Genomic DNA, 16,806 nt, shown 5'->3' with positions numbered 1-16,806 from the left:
ATCTGGTGAGTATGGTGAGAAGTGTCTATTGTTCAGGATCAGGGAGTTACCAGGGAGAGGTGGAGGTTCCAGCAGAAAGTCAGCCAGTGGTGAGCATGACCACATGCCTCAGGATGTAATCATCATAAGAGGTCAGGAAACAGGGTCCTGGTTACTGGGATTCATGAAGGGGGGAAATCAGTCTCTAGTGGCAGTGGAGGTAGTTATAGTTAGGGACCTGGGATGGGTAGCAAGTGCTCCAGATACTATAATTGAAGTGTACACAGGAATCTGTGAAAGAAAATCAAAGTGTGATCCAAGTGTAGTCTCCGTATCACTGTGAGAGGTTTGGCCAAGCGTGTTAATTCTGAGTCTTTTGAGAATCTGGACTAAGGTCTTTAAAATATTAATTGGCAAAGTCCAAATTGGTCTTAGTAATGGTACAGTATTGAGCCTAAAGGTGAAATTCAAGTGGCTTCAGTTGTGAGAAGAAGAGGAATGTTAGGGTAGGAAACCAGGTGAAGCATTGCTTATTCACCCAACATTCACGACATGAAAGGCATTCTTACTGTTAGTGCCACAGTCCACAGTAATGCTGTCTACATCTGGAATGAGCAGATAGTATGCCTACACACGCTTGAACATACCCAGCCATTTACACATGCATGTGCTCATGTACACATGCACGGGTGGTTGCACAGGAGGAATGGCGAGCACTGGCCAACTGCCAGCCAGGAAACCCACGGTAATACTGAGCCTTGGGCACTGGTAGCCCCATGGATCAGTTCACAAGGCAGCCGCTAAACATCAAAGAGTGTGGGGATTGTTCCAGAACTGGGGCAAAGGGTAGCTGTAACCCTGAGGTCTTGTGACACCAGAGAATAAATTGGTGCATTTCCTTGGGATTGAAAGAAACTCTAGGTGGCATTTGAACAACTGAGCCTAAGAACACAATGAATTGGCCAATGAGGGTAAGGGAAATAATAATTTTTTAAAAATAGGTAATGCTTGATTCACATAGCAATATAAGTAGAAATTTATGTTTTTTCAAAAGGACTGAGGATCAGTACCTTTTTAGCATATAAAAGCAAAGAGACAGCCAATTTCTTGAATTTGAACTTGCTTATTATAATCCCTTATCATAAACCATCGCTCTCTGTGTATTGATTTCTAGCCAACGATTAACCAGATGTGAACTTAGAGCCTTGATAATCTTCAGGGAACTCATTCAACACAGGGAAGCCTGCTAATTTATGAACAAAGCAGTTATTTACAGACCCCTTCAGCCTCAGGTGAGTACTTTTCCATCCAGGTGTCACAAGAAGTCACAAAACAGAGCTCTGATGGGCCCCGAATGTGAGCTCGTGAGCTTGTGCTGACCATCTGGAAGGGTGAGAAGGTCTAGACCTGATGGGAGGTGATTCAATGCCAAAACTGTGAGAACAGCCACCTGCTTTGGAAGGTTGAAATCCAATGCCTATGTCCCCACTTAATAGGATTACTAATAATATTGCCATTTGCTGATGTATACATAATACCTAAAAAATTTTTATATCCATTATTATGACAACTTTTTCTATATGATTATATTTTTATAAAGTTAAACTATACACTAAACTATATGGTCTAGAGATGCATGCTTATGTGGTAAAACTATATAGGAAATAAATGAAATTATAACAATAATTTCAGGAGAGTGGTGACTGGGGAGGAGGGAGAAGGTGTAATTGGGAAGGGGAATATACAGATCTTCTGGGATTCTGCTATGTTCTATTTCTTCACTTGGGTGGAGTTGACACAGAAATTCACTTTGCAATAATTTAAGCTGTATATTTACAACTTAAGCACTTTGTGCATGACTATATATTTTATTCTATACACACCAAATGAACAACAAAAAAAGAAAAGAAAATCAGTTCCTTCTTTTATGTTATTCCAACCATGATTGATTGTTAGTTATGGAAATTCTAGGTGAAAGATGGCTAACACTATGCAATAAATAATTGTGACTTCCTTGGAGGTATTTTAAATAAATTGACCTTTCATACCCTTTATTTAAAAAAATCTATCTATCTATCTATCTATCTATCTATCTATCTATCTATCTATCTATAGTCCCAGTCTGAGAGTTCCTTCGAAGGGATAAGGGACTTTCTCAAGGTCACCAGCTACAGTCACAGTTAGAAGTTGATCTCAGGTGTTCTGGATCCACACTTAATGCTCTTGAGTGATGATACTAATATTCCATTCCCAACTTTAGAAATTCCACAAATGTCTTTACTTCAAATGCAATCATGGAACTCTCCATTGATAATCAAAATTGCTTTAAAATACAAATATTTGATGCTGAACTAGTTAGAAATGTCAAAGAAAATGTCACTTAGCTTTGTTGAGTCAAGCCAGTGGGAAAGATGTGCCTGATTTCCTAGTAACAAAAGCATCTTGAAAAATGAAAATATTTTACATGTAAGATTCAATTTCATTATAATATTTTGTTCACCTAATATATAATGCTTGTTGTTCAACATTTAGAAACATTTAGGAGAGATGAGGAAGGAAATAAAAACTAACCACAATCTCAGCTTTCACAGATGTTTAATTTGTTATGTCTTTAATCTAGATATGTTTTTTTATATGTGTTTGCAAGATTAGTGTCTTAAAAATACTGATTTGTCTTGATGTGAAACTTGCTTAAGAAAAAAACCTTTACAATATATTGTGAATATTTTTTAATATTCAAAATTTCTCTGTAACATATTGTTAAGGCCTATGTAATATACCATGGTATAAATAAATGTATCATGTTTTAAAAAATGTATATTTTTGTTGGCTATTTGTTTTTTCCCTAATATGGCTATTATACTAGTAAATAATCAGAATAAGCACTTTTAAAAAAATATATATTTTATTGATTTTTTACAGAGAGGAAGGGAGAAAGATAGAGAGCTAGAAACATCAATGAGAGAGAATCATCGATCAGCTGCCTCTTGCAACCCCCCCACCGGGGATGTGCCCGCAACCAAGGTACATGCCCTACACTGGAATCGAACCCAGGATCTTTCAGTCTACAGACCGATGCTCTACCACTGAGCCAAACTGGTTTCGGCACAATAAGCACTTTTTTGTGGGTAAATAAATCTTTATACATACCCAGTTTTATTTCCTTAGAATAAATTCCCAGAAGTGAAGTTATTGGGGCTGGGTCAAAGGGTATGCACATTTTAAAGGCTTTTGTTATATTTTTCAAATTGCCTTTCAGATAGATTTTCTCAATTTATACTCCCACAGGAGAATATAAAAGAGTTTCCTCAAGCCATGCTAATGCTAGATATTCTAATTTGAAGTGTAATAAAAAAAAAAGATTTTGTTTACTAGTAATTTTCCATTTTTATTTATTTTTTTAGCCCTTGTATTGATTTGATTCCTTTAGTCCTTCAAATAAAATTGTATGTTATTGCTCTTACAGGAATCCTGATGATCAAACATGAATTACAGGACTGAGATACCTCACCTGCATGTACACATTTAAAAACTTCAACTTAAGCATGAAGGGAATCAATCATTTAGGAAAAGGGGAACTGAATCACTTATTTACCTAACTAATGCTCCATTAGGTATTCTAAACACATTCACATATTGTTAAATACCTAATGATTATTTGTAGAAATGAGAAGTCAAAATAAGCCCAGTGTATCAATTTACCAAATTCAACAAACTCCTTGGCAATGTGCTTGCAAGACCCTATGGGGGATAGAAATAATGAATAGGTTAGACAGCCCATTAGTTTATGAAAAGAGTTGTCAATGCAATCATAACCTATTTGCCTGAATTTCACTGGCATTTTTTCTGAGTTTATGATAGAAAGCTGTTTTCCACATTCCTACATAGGCATGCATCTGAACAATGGACATGTTAAATCCTAATAAAACAAATATTGCTATGATGCAAATCTTTTTCTAACTGAAAGAATGTTGGGCCCCAGGTGGAATTCCATTTATTTGAAATATTTTTTTTTTCATATGATAAAATCCAAACACAGCAAAATAATCAGAACAATGTACTGGCCTACATTCTATCAGGATTTGACATTAGTGATAGCTTGATTAACAAGGCTTTTGAAAAGAAATCTCCTTTGATTAAAACATCAGCTGGAGGAGAGCAGTATCCTTTGTTATTTCAGAACTCTCGAGGGTAGAACTAAGGTCAATGGGGGAAATAACAGAGAATCTGATTATAAATATAATAAGAAATAGATTTCTTACCATCAGAGTTGCACCAAGAATGGTTACTTTTTGAAGCAGAAAATGCCTTTTTTTCTTTTAAGATCCACCCTTCCCACTGGAGAAGTAGATAAGAATGTAGAAGAGGTGTTTTCTTTATTGTGAGGCCCAGGGTCTGGGTTGTTAGAGGGCATCCCAAAGACATAGTTGGGGTGGGTTGCTCTACCAGTGGCTGTTTACTAGGCAACAAAAAACATGAGAAATTCCAAGTTAATATTTTTCAAGTGGCTTATTATTATTTTGCATAATTGCAAATTGCATAGGTGAGGGCCAACATCAGTTGAGTTAGGACAAAGTGTCAGATTAGATGATTTACCCAAATCTCAAAAGCATATATTTCTGTCTCACAGAAGCTTCATTAAGAGCCAGATGGTTCTCCAAGGCAGCTCCCTTTCAATCTGGACTTAAAGATTCAACCATTTGAAGTTGTACCTCTTCAGTCTCAATATATGACTTCTAGGGTCCCAATGGCAAGGAAAGAGAAAGCATCAACAACTTGCATATGTTCTTCTAGGCCTCTACCTATGTCACTTTTGGGCATTGTCTATCGGTCAGAACTAGTCACATGGTCCATTTTAGCTGCAAAGGAGAGTGGGAAATACAATATTCCAGTATCCTTAGGAAAAGAAGTGAAATGTGTCTGGGGAACTTCAGCATTACCTTTTGCCAAGGTGTTCATTGATTTTCTTTACTATTATATCCTGCCTTGAAAATATGTGAACTTTGTTCCATCATGGAACAAACTATACATGACTTTTGCCTTGCCACATAAACAACTGATTTCATGTAGTTTTAGTTTTGATTTCATGTAGTTTCTTCAGTTACAAAAAAAGGTTTGTCTTGTCTGAGAACTTGGGAGTATGTATTCTCCATATCCTCTCTTTCTCCTTTTTTAAAAAAAATATATTTTTAATTTTTATTAATTTCAGAGAGGAAGGAAGAGGGGAGAGAGACAAAAACATCAATGATGAGAGAGAATCATTGATCGGCTGCCTCCTGCATGCCCCCTTCTGGGGATTGAGCCCACAACCCGGGCATGTGTCCTTGACCAGAATTTAACCTTGGACACTTCAATCCGTAGGTTGATGCTCTATTCACTGAGCCAAACTCGCTAAGGCCCCATACCTTCTCTCTTGATGCTGTATTCATTTGGAGTAGGATTATTAAATATGGTTTCAGAGCCTCTAGTATAGTTCTAACATTTTTTTTTTTTTTTTTTTTTTTTTTTTTTTTTTTTTTTTTTTTTTTTTTTACTTTAGGCTCTAGATTCCTTAGTGGTGGGCCTCCTAGAGAGAAGTATAGTAATTTGCTAGGGTTGTGGTAACAAAGTATCACAAACTGGGTATCTTAAACAGCAGAAATGTATTGTCTCACAGTTCTGGAGGCTAGAAGTCCAAGACTAAAGTGCTTCTTGTAAGTGCTAAGGGGAAGAATCGGTTGCATACCTCTCTCCTAGATTCTGGTGATTTGTTAGTGGTATTTGATGTTCCTTGGCTCGAAGATGCATTTCCCTGATCTCTGCCTTCATCCTCAAATGGACTTCTGTTTGCTTGTGTGTGTTTCTCAGTGTCCAAACTTCTCCTTTCCTAAAAGGACACCAGTCATATTTTGTTAAGGGCCACTCTGATTTTAACTTGATAACCTCTGAAGAGACCCTATGAAGTCACATTTTGAGGCAAGATACCTGAGTTCAGAACCACATTTTTTTTTTTTTTGTCTTCATGTTTTAATCTGTAAGAAGGGGTGGGGTTGGCTGGTGAACTTTAAAGTTCTAGCCTGTGCTCTGAGCCTCTGTTATACATCTGGCAACGCTGTAAGATATAAAAGCATCATGATGGAAGAACTCATGAGTAGAAGGACCTATGGCCTTTCTGGGTCCCTGATCTCCTACCACAACACGAATTAAATGCAGGGAAAAGAGGCCTCACATTGTGGTTCCTGTGCTGTGGCTCTCATCCTAGCAGGCTGACTTGAATGCAGGCTTCCTCTCTATCTCCCTCACACACATATACATGTATGCATTCAGCTTGATTTTTAGCTAGGGGAGGGAGATACTTTTAATAGCAGAGTATTTTTTTTAATCTCCTCTTCTTGTTTTCCTGGAAAAAGATGAAATCATTCATTTATTTTGGACCAATTACAAGCACTAGAAAGCACAGGAGGAACAGAAAGCTTGGTCACAAATAAATATACACTGGGGGTTGGGGGAATGGAGAAAACTGTTATTGATTGGCCTTGTAAAATCTACTGCTGAATCAATAGCAATTTCTGGAAATGCCAGACATTTATTTTGTGTGGCTTGAGCAGCAGAGATAATAATGAGCGTACTTACAAAGTGGATCTCTTGACACTATTTCCTTGAGCTCCTTATAACAACATATATACATACTGGGTTTGATAGCCATATAAACCATAATTAGTTGCCCACCACCAACCTCTCCTCTGTGTCAGACATGACATTGGAACACATTTCTATTAAAGAAAAATGACCCATCCATGTGAAAAGATGGAAGAGATATCCTCATCAGCTATGTAAAGGTAGGCCTGGGTCTGTTCTGATGTTCAGGGAAGAAAATCAGATGCTGAAACTGCTGGAACCTCCCTGGCCATTCTGAATTTCTAGATCTGTTTTCTTACCCATACTTCACACAGCCTCTCTCAGAGTTCTGTTCATTATTTCTTTCTAACAATGGGCAGCTTAACATAAGTGGATGTTCCCTCACCTCCACCCTTCATTCTCAGTTAGTTCCTTCTCCTTATTCCCTGTGCAAGAGCATTTGATAACCTTGCTAGGGCTGTTAGGCCTGAAAAAAGAAATCAGGAGTGTTTCAGGAATAGGGAAATTGCTCAGTTAGTGTGCTTCAGTATAGTAAAAATAGCCACTATTTATTGAGTACTTATTAAGTGCTGTGTACTTGACTCATGACCTTATTTATTTTTCACAAAAGCCTGTAAGTTCTTAATATTCTTTTAAAAAATTGAGGGATAGAAAATGAGGTTCATTAAGGTTAGATAAGTTACCCAAAATCAAGACTGAGCTAGATTTGGACTCAGAGTTATTTTATATTCTATATTCTATATTCTATATTCTATATTCTATATTCTATATTCTATATTCTATATTCTATATTCTATATTCTATATTCTATATTCTATATTCTATATTCTATATTCTATATTCTATATTCTATATTCTATATTCTATATTCTATATTCTTTTATTTCTACATTCTACATTCTATATCCTATATCCTATATTCAATATCCTATATTCTATATCCTATATCCTATATTCTATATTCTATATTCTATATTCTATATTCTATATTCTATATTCTTTCTCTTTTGTTTTTGCCAGCTTGGTTTGTAATCAGGATTGTGAGAGGTGAAGTAATAATATGCAGAGGGCCTTGTATTCTTGCTGAAGGCATGTCAACAGTATTCTTTTTTGAAAATACATATTTTATTGATTTTTTTTTACAGAGAAGAAAGTAGAGAAATAAAGTTAGAAATATCAATGAGAGAGAAACATCTATCAACTGCCTCCTGCACACCCCCTACTGGAGATGTGCTCACAACCAAGGTACATACATGTTGACCAGAATCGAACCTGGGACCCTTCAGTCCGCAGTCAACACTCTATCTGCTGAGCCAAACCAGTGAGGGATCAACAATAGGCAATAGACAATGTATGAAAGTTTCTTTGAAAATAGAGATAATGCAATCAGAGATATATTTAAAAATGTTTTTATTGATTTTTAGAGAGAAAGAATGAGAGAGGGATAGAGAGATAGAGACACCAATGATGAGAGAGAATCACTGATCAGCTTCCTCCTGCACTTATCCCTATTGGGGACTGAGCCTGCAACTGATGCATGTACACTGACTGGGAATCGAACTATGACCCCCTGGTTCCTGGGTAAAGGTTCAACTGCTGAGCCATACCAGCAGGACCAGAGTTACATTTTAGGGAGGTCATTTTAGTGCTTGAATTTAGGATGGATTGTTGCAGGGAAACATACAGGCTAGGAAGCCATATAAAAGGATACAGTAGCACACATGGTAGGAAGCAAGAGGCTCAAACTAGGAGAGGAACAATAGAATCACCAAGAGGTGGCTCTTGATTGTCACAGGAGTGGAAAATGTATCTCCATCTTCCCACTTTGTTTTATCTCCAACTCCGTCTCCCTTCCTAGACACTTCACCTTCTCTTATTTTGAAATAGTGGGAGAATTCCCTGGAGAATATTTATTCCCATACTAGCCTCAAAGTCAATCTCAATGATGTTGTTGGATATAAATGCATGCTGAGCTGGGAATAGATAGAGATCACTTTTCCATCCCGTTTCCTTAATACATCTCTATTTAGTATGGTGCTGCTAAGGAGAATTACTACTAGTTTAGATGATGGGAGCAGGTGTTCTTTCTGTAAATTTTTAAATTTACAGAGCCCTGTCTGTGTTCCATCTTTTCATAATGAACTTGTCGTTTTGTGAGACAGTCTTATGGCTCTGAAAGCCACAGTATGTTTTTCCCTTGAGATCTGACTTGGTGCTGAAACTGACTCTTTCTCTCCAAATACTCAGCTATCTTCAGAGGCTAAGTCAATCCCCATTTCAAGATCAGGTCCTGGAAAATATCTTCCTAACTACCTGAAGATAGAAAGATCAAGGGACATCTTAGATATAATATTATGTGAGGAGCCCTGAGAGTTATTTTCAGATGTTCTTTGTGCAAATATTGTGTCATACCCTGTGCCAGGGCCTAGGAAGGTAGCAAAAAAAAAAAAAAATCATACATTTTTTTTTTGGTATGCTCACAGTCCAGTTGGGCCATAATTTCAAGTTCACAAATAACCTCTATATAAGGTAATATCCATCCATACCACAGAACTGCCATAGTCAGTGTAGGTCAGGTGAGTTCAAAAGGAAATGGAAAATACAGATTTTGAGTGGCCCTTGAATAAGAAATAAAATATTTTTGAAACTTTGGGGTATTTGGAAGAGTGAAAATAGCAATATGAGGCAGTGAGAAAGCATAGTGTGCAAAGAATCCCAGAGAGGAATCCAATCCCTGAGATCCCAGTCACTGGGAATCACTGAGCCTGTTAAAGGGAGAAGAAAGAGATTGAAGAGGTGGGATAGAGTTAAAAAAAGACTTTACACACCAGACCAATGCAACAATTCTACACGAAATAATTTGACACTCTGAATGAAATGGAGCAATTCCTAAAAAAACTATCACTACTTATATATAATTTGAATGTCCCTATAATTACTAAGAAAAATGCATTCATAGTTTTTAAAAATTTTAGAAAAGAAATCTCCAGACCCAGATGGTTTCACTGAAGAAAGCTTTCAAACATTTAAGAAAGAATTAACACCATTTTTAATCATCTTCTAGAAGACAGAAGAGAGAACAATACTCAATTCATTTTATGAAGATAGTATTACCCTGGTTAAAAAAAAAAATAAACCAGTGGTTGTCAACAGAGCCAAATATCAACAGTACAACGATTAAAATTTATTTTGAGAGCCAACTTCTTTAAACTTAAACTTCTTCTAACACCACTTCTTCAAAATAGGCTTGCCCAGGCTGTGGTATTTTCTGGAAGAGCCACACTCAAGGGGTCAAAGAGCTGCACGTGACTTGCGAGCTACAGTTTGCCAACCTCTGAACTAGACAAAGTATGAATAGAGAATATAAACTAGACTAACATCCCTCATGAATATGGAAGAAAAATCTTAAAAAAAGAATAGAATGGAATTAAATAGAACAAAATATAAAATAGAACTTAGCAATTATGAAAAGAATTATGCACTCTGACAAAGTAGGGTTTATTTCAGAGATGCAAGGCTAGTTCAATATTAAAAATCAATTAATGTTAATCCACTATATTCAATGCTAAAGAAGAAAAACCACATAGTCATATCAGTCAATGCAGAAAAACTGCTTAACAATTCAACACTTATTTATGATAAAAACTCTCAAAAATCTAGGATTACAGGAAAATTTCCTTGTAATTTTGATTAAGACCATCTACAAAACTTGATTAAGACCATCTACAAAACTAAATTGATGTATCATAATTCCTCTAAAAAATCACAGTAGATTTTTGGTAGGCATCAACAAGATTATTCTAAAATATATATGGAAAGGCAAAGAAACGTCAATAGCTAAAACAACTTTGAAAAAGAAGAATATAGTAGAAGAAACTTTTCTACCTGATTTCAAGACATACAGCTACAAAAGTAAGACTGTGTGGTATTTGCAAAGAGATATACTCACAAAGCAATAAAACAGAATAAACAGCCCAGAAATAGATGCACGAAAAATATTCCCATCTGTTTTTGACAAGGTGCAAAAGCCCTAGGGGGGATGGAAATATTCTCTATCTTGACTGTATTAATATCAATATATTTATTATGTATTGTACTATCATTTTACAAGATGTTAACACTGGATAAAGAGTACACAGGCTCTCTCTGTGTTATTTCTTACAACTATATATGAATCTACAAATACCTAAAAATAAGAACTTTAATAAAAAGTAGTTCAGAGGAGACTCAAACTAGGATGGCGATAGTGATGGTAGGGGTGTTTTCCAGGAAAGGTGGCAGAGAAACACATGAATGAGAGAAACAATGTAAAAAGCTTATTCCCAAACCTCGATCATGATATGTCTAGTTTGACTGGGTTGTTAATCTGTCACTGAGTGACAGAGCATCTCTTGTTTGCTCACTTACTTGATAAAAAGAATGGTGAGGGACTTCTCCACCTAGTGTCCATTGTTGATTTGGAGTATGTCCTGCTCTCATCTATTTCAGTGACTTTTGGAGGCAAATCAAAGAGACAGTCATTGAAGGCTTTGAAGGGCCGAACTCTCATTGGTTCCTCTATCAATGCTTAGAGAAATCACACAAGAAATTTTCTGAAACTCTAAAGCAGCAGGGGAAGTGGTAGTGGAAGCAGAATGGGCATGAATTGAATAATATAAGCATGCTTGTTAAGCCCTTAGCATTAAAAAAAAAAAAAAAAAAAAAAAAAAAAAAAACAAAAAGTGAAGGAACATTGACTTCCAGAATGAACGTGAGATTATTCTGTTCACTCTCCTTCATACCATGTCTATGTCCATGCACATACTCTACTCTCTGAGTCAGGGTCAAAACATGGGTATTATTGACCCCTGAATTAGGGAAGGAGTTTTTGCAGGGTTGAGCTGATAACTTGATGTTCAGTCCCTGGGAAGGCTTGGAGGACAAAGGTTCTGGAGGGTTTTGTCCTGCTTTCAGCATAAGCAAATGGAGGCCTGATAAATCCTACTGGCCCAGCTCACAGGAGCCTGACTGAAGTCTGGGACCCAGACCCAAGCTGGTGATGGTGAGTGGCTCCTCTGCCTGATTTTACTGATCCATGGCTCCCTCAGGAAGCAGGATGGCGTTGGCCTGAGGGTTTGGATCCTGGATCTGGATTCCTGATGGGGAATGAGGGTGTTACTAATCTTAACCCCATTTACATGCTTTTGTTGTTTCGTTTTATTTTGAATTTTACCCTTTGTCTTGATTTATTTTAGTTTTGTCTTTGATTGGTTTTTGGTTTGGTTTTGAGTAAATGAGAGCAGATTCTCTAAGTCAATTCCAAGTGTTTAAAATGGTCTATATGCTCAAACCTTAACCCTAACACCCATATCTTCCCCCTTTATCCCTCTAGCCCAGCCACACCTGGCTCCTTACTGTTCCTTGCACAAAGCAGGAAAGTACTACCTCAGAGCTTGGGCATTTACTGTTCCTCTCCCCATGCCATATATCCATATGGCTTTTTTGCTCACTTCCTCAGGTCTTGACTTAAACATCACACTTTCAGAGAGATTGTCACTGAACATCCTATTTAAAATTATATCACCCTCCCCTCAACATTTCTTACAACCTTCTCTGTTTTCTTTATTCTTCAAGGCATTTGTAGCCATGTAACTCTCTAACATATATTGTATTTTACTGTCTGAGTTCCTCAATGAGAATATAGGCTTTCTGAAGGTAGAGCTCTTTGTCTGTTTTGTTTACTAATAAATGTATCTAGAACAGAGCCTGGAATACAGTAGGCAGTTAATAAATATTTAATAAATGAATGAATGGAATGAGGGAGTGAATAAAATTCTTCCTGGTGCTATGTCGGACATATGTATGTGTGTGTATATGTACATAATTTTGATATATTAAATATACTATTATGTAATAGTTATCAAATATAGCAATATTTATGTATCTACTTATTTATTTATTTATTAAAACCTATGACTTTGGCCGAAACCGGTTTGGCTCAATGGATAGAACGTCGGCTTGGGGACTGAAGGGACCCGGGTTCGATTCCGGTCAAGGGCATGTACCTTGGTTGCGGGCATATCTCAGGTGGGGGGTGTGTAAGAGGCAGCAGATCGATGACTCTCTCTCATCAATGTTTCTAACTCTCTATCTCTCTCCCTTCCTCTGTACAAAATCAATGAAATATATATTAAAAAACAAACAAACAACAACAAAAAAAAACACCTATGACTTTGCAAAGAACCTCGAACTGGAGTTTGAAGAGTTGGGGTCACTTCTGGCTTCTTAAAAACCAATCTAATGGGAAAAGCATTTCATCTCCTTGCCTTGGTATCAACATTTGTGAAATAGGTGTAATATTTCCTGTGTACCTCATAGGATTATCACAAGAATCTAATAAGCTATTGGGCAGTGATGTGTAAAAATAAAAAGCAACTCACACATACACTCAAACCTCTGCAAGGTTATAACACTGGCATATTAATGTTTAATTATCATGTAATGAAAGAATTCAGAAAGTGATCTTATTTCTCTGAATGGTGATAGAAACGCATAATATGACCTGAGTATTCTGTAGGACTTGGGAAGCCAAGATACTATGAGGCTCTCTGAGAAACTTATCTTTTGAAACCTGAGTGTTATTTGGGAGCTTATCAGGAGTGTTTCATGAGGGAAAAAGAGAGCAGAGCCCAGCGTGTCATGGAATATTCCTCCCTTTCTTCCATTCCCTCAAGCCCTGTGCTGTTGCATTTCTTACTGTGTATTATTGACAGAGGAAATGCTGATTCATGGGTCTGGGTTACAGGAAACCTTGTTTCCTGGTGAAGAAACAAGCCGGGTGCTGCTGCCAGCAGATTCTTCTGCCAGTTTCTGCCACATGCCCTTCTCCCGGGCCTGCACCCAGACCGCCTGAGAAGGGGTAGAGCCAATGTGGGCTTAACCAGTGAGGTCACCTTCTCTTGGAACTGAATTAAGCAGAGGCTCCACACTGTGCCTCTCAAGGCCCTTTGGCTGTGACCCCACGATACCTTTCCAGCTCATTTCCCACCACTCCTTTCTTGCACCCTGTGTTGTGGCCACACATGACCACACCCAGTTCTTTGTGAACACCTTGTGTTTTCCAATCTCCATGCCTTGGCTCATGACGTGCCCTGCCTGGAATGGCCCCTGACCCAGTGTCGGCTCATTGAAATCCTACCCATGCTTCAATTTTGCTCAGCTGCTACCTGCTCTGGATAGCCTGAATTCCTTCCATTTATTTTCATTGTTTTTAGTAGGGGTGCTTTCAAACATGCACAAAAGAAGACAAGAGCTGTATGATAAACTGATATGTACCCACCTCCCAGCTTCAACAATTACTTGAGTTCTCCTAAATAACACTTTAATGCCTCCTTTTTTGAGCTCTCCAATAGCTGTTATGCTTTTGCTTAACCCATATTTACTGAATTGAATGGGATGAAGGTGAATTAGTGGATTTAGAATGCTCTGTTTATTCACCTCCTACAATGAGGAAACTGAGCCCCAGAAAAGTGAATTGATTGCTAAATGTCAAAAGACAGGTTGTGGCAAGCTGAGACCAGATACTTCTGAAGAGCCTCATAGTCTAATAAGGAGGCATGGATAACACACTCATAACAAGTACATACTACTGGGTTTTGAGTACTATTGAGTTCAGGTTAAGTGATTAGTAAGTGTGTGTTGAATGAAAAAATTGATCTTCTCTCCAATTGATTAATAAAGATGACATCTTAGGCTTGGCACTGAGCAGCCTTTTGGCCCTCTCCACTTTATAATCTGATGTCAACATGCTAAGGACATTGGAAGTACCTGATTATTTATATATATATGCCACCTAATCCTATATAATAAAAGTCTAATATGCAAATTGACCAAATGACCAAACAGCAGAACGACTGTCTGGATGGCCTTCCAAATAACCACCCTATGACATACACTGGTGCCAGACAAGCCAAGTCGAGTATGATGTGATTGGCTGGGAGTCCCTGCCATTGCCCCACGATCACCCAATAGAGGGAGGCCCAGGCCACTCTCTGTGGGGCAATTAATGGGGGGGGGGGGGCTCCATGATCGATTGCCCCACAGAGGGAGATCCAGGCCACCAGCCAGTGATGCTGTGGTGGGTATGCAGGGCCAACCAGTTATCACCCTTTAGAGTAGAGGTGTCGAACTCAATCAGAGAAGGGGCCAAAATCTAAAATCCAGCCTAAATTGCGGGCTGAATGGTTTACTGAACAGTCATAAACTGTCATTGTGATGGAAACGCAGTGGAGTGCAGTGATGACAGCGCGGTGCGGGCCACATTGCAAGGCCTGGCGGGACGGATTTGGCCCGTGGGCCTTGTGTTTGACACATGTGCTTTAGAGGAAGGCCCAGGTCTGCCAAGCAACCACACTTCATGCCTATTGCCCACAGAGGGAGGGAACCAATGGCAGGGGAGGGGCAGCACTACACAGATGGCAAGCAGTGGGTGGGAACAGGGCCAGCTGCCAGCATCCAGGGGAATAAAAACCATGGCTGATCACCCACTAGGCCTAGGAACCTTACTCGAGGGGTCCTGGATTGCTAGAGGGTACAGGCCAGGCTGAGGGACAATTACCCCCCCCCCTAATTGCACAAAATTCTTGCACTGAGCCTCTAGTTAATTATAAAGGCCAGTAAGAGTTAGTGAGAAGTTAAACTGATAAATATTTTATAGTGAATTTTGTGCTATTTTTAAATGGAAGAGAGAATAGGTATTCTGTATGTGAAGATCCTAACTGCTTCTGAGTTACCTTGAACTAGAAGGCAAAAAAGAAAAATTGAGGGAGTCTTAAATTGGGTGATTTGGAGTACTTATGCATTAGATAATTTGAGCAGAAGGCATGAAGACAAAATGTGGAATGATAAAGCAAAAAATAAAAGCCTGTAGGAGAATAATGACAAAATTTCAGGTTGATCCAGAACTGTCTCAAATCTAAATTTTTGAAAGTACAGCAGGAGGTTAGCTAGTTGTCTAGTTCAAGGTGCCTGGATTTACTATGTTAAATAAAGGGAGAGATTTGGTCATCAGCTAAGAAGCTATTGCCAGAGAGGTGGAGAATAGAAAATGTGTGTGGGTTTTCCTCATAAAATGGAGTGTAAACATAATATCCTTTTCTTGAAAAAAATGTTTTGAATCATATTTTTTTCTAAGGGTCACCTATGATCAGTGCCTGACCACTGTATTTCTTTGGTTTGGTGATGTGGGTGGAGGGGAGAGAGATGCAGGGGTTCTAATCAGGTGACTACTAGGCACTTTGTCTGCACTGTCTCATTGGCCCATTAAAATGCTGGCAGTCACACCAACACTGAGGTCACAAGGAGGTTCTGAGGTTCACTAAAGTGCAGGGCAGAATGCAATTTGTAAGCTATGAAGTTTCTCATTAAAATCCTGACATCTGCCATTGCTAGAAGCACAGTCGTAGTAGTTGATGATAGGAGATGTTGCCCTGAAGGCAAGAGGGGATACTGAAAAGGAAACAGAGAAGGGTTTTTAGAATGATGGGCTCACATTTCACATTTAGTGTGGGCCAAAGACCTTGGTAAGGATAATGTATCGGAGAATTCTGGAACTTCAGCCCCTTTGCTGCATTTGCCACTCTTCATGTCCCTGTGAAGACTATCACTAAAGGTGTCAAAGTGAAAACCTGTGGCCTGTCTGACTGTTTTAGAGGTGGGAAGTCAAGGGGGTGAGTATATTAGAGGAAGTGGTATAGTGAGCTATGTTTTACATTCTGTACATAGTCGGGAACTGTGAAAAGGGGGAAATACGTAGACTTAATGGATCCTGTGGGGAGAAAAGAGAATTTAAGGTTTACCAGGCAGACGAATGGGTTATTCCCATCTGGGCTATGGGAGTCCTTTCAAATACAGGCAAGAATAAAGTACTTATTAAAAAAAAAAAAAAAAAGAATAAAGTACTGCTAAAAGGGGATCCATGAGCCGGGACCGGTTTGGCTCAGTGGATAGAGCGTCGGCCTGCGGACTGAAAGGTCCCCGGTTCGATTCCCGGCAAGGGTATGTTCCTTGGTTGCAGGCACATCCCCAGTAGGGGGTGTGCAAGAGGCAGCTGATCGATGATTCTCTCTCATCGATGTTTCTAACTCTCTATCTCTCTCTTCCTCTCTGTGAAAAATCAATAAAATATTTAAAATAAAATAAAATAAAAAAATAAAAGGGGATCCATGATAT

General features: G+C 38.4%; 1 long non-coding RNA gene across 1 annotated transcript in view; it reads left to right on the top strand.

Moving 5' to 3' along the window:
• Positions 1–1,159: 1,159 nt before the first annotated feature.
• Positions 1,160–16,806, top strand: part of LOC123652621 — a 33,687-nt gene continuing 18,040 nt past the window's right edge. Inside the window, exon 1 of the long non-coding RNA XR_006742066.1 lies at positions 1,160–1,271. This is a non-coding gene — a long non-coding RNA (uncharacterized LOC123652621). The remainder of the gene's footprint in view (positions 1,272–16,806) is intronic.

The sequence above is a fragment of the Pipistrellus kuhlii genome, unplaced genomic scaffold (assembly GCF_014108245.1).
Source record: "Pipistrellus kuhlii isolate mPipKuh1 unplaced genomic scaffold, mPipKuh1.p scaffold_m20_p_2, whole genome shotgun sequence".
NCBI lineage: Eukaryota > Metazoa > Chordata > Mammalia > Chiroptera > Vespertilionidae > Pipistrellus > Pipistrellus kuhlii.
The sequence above is the reverse complement of the archived record's forward strand: the minus strand, read 5'-3'. Positions and strand labels throughout refer to the sequence as shown.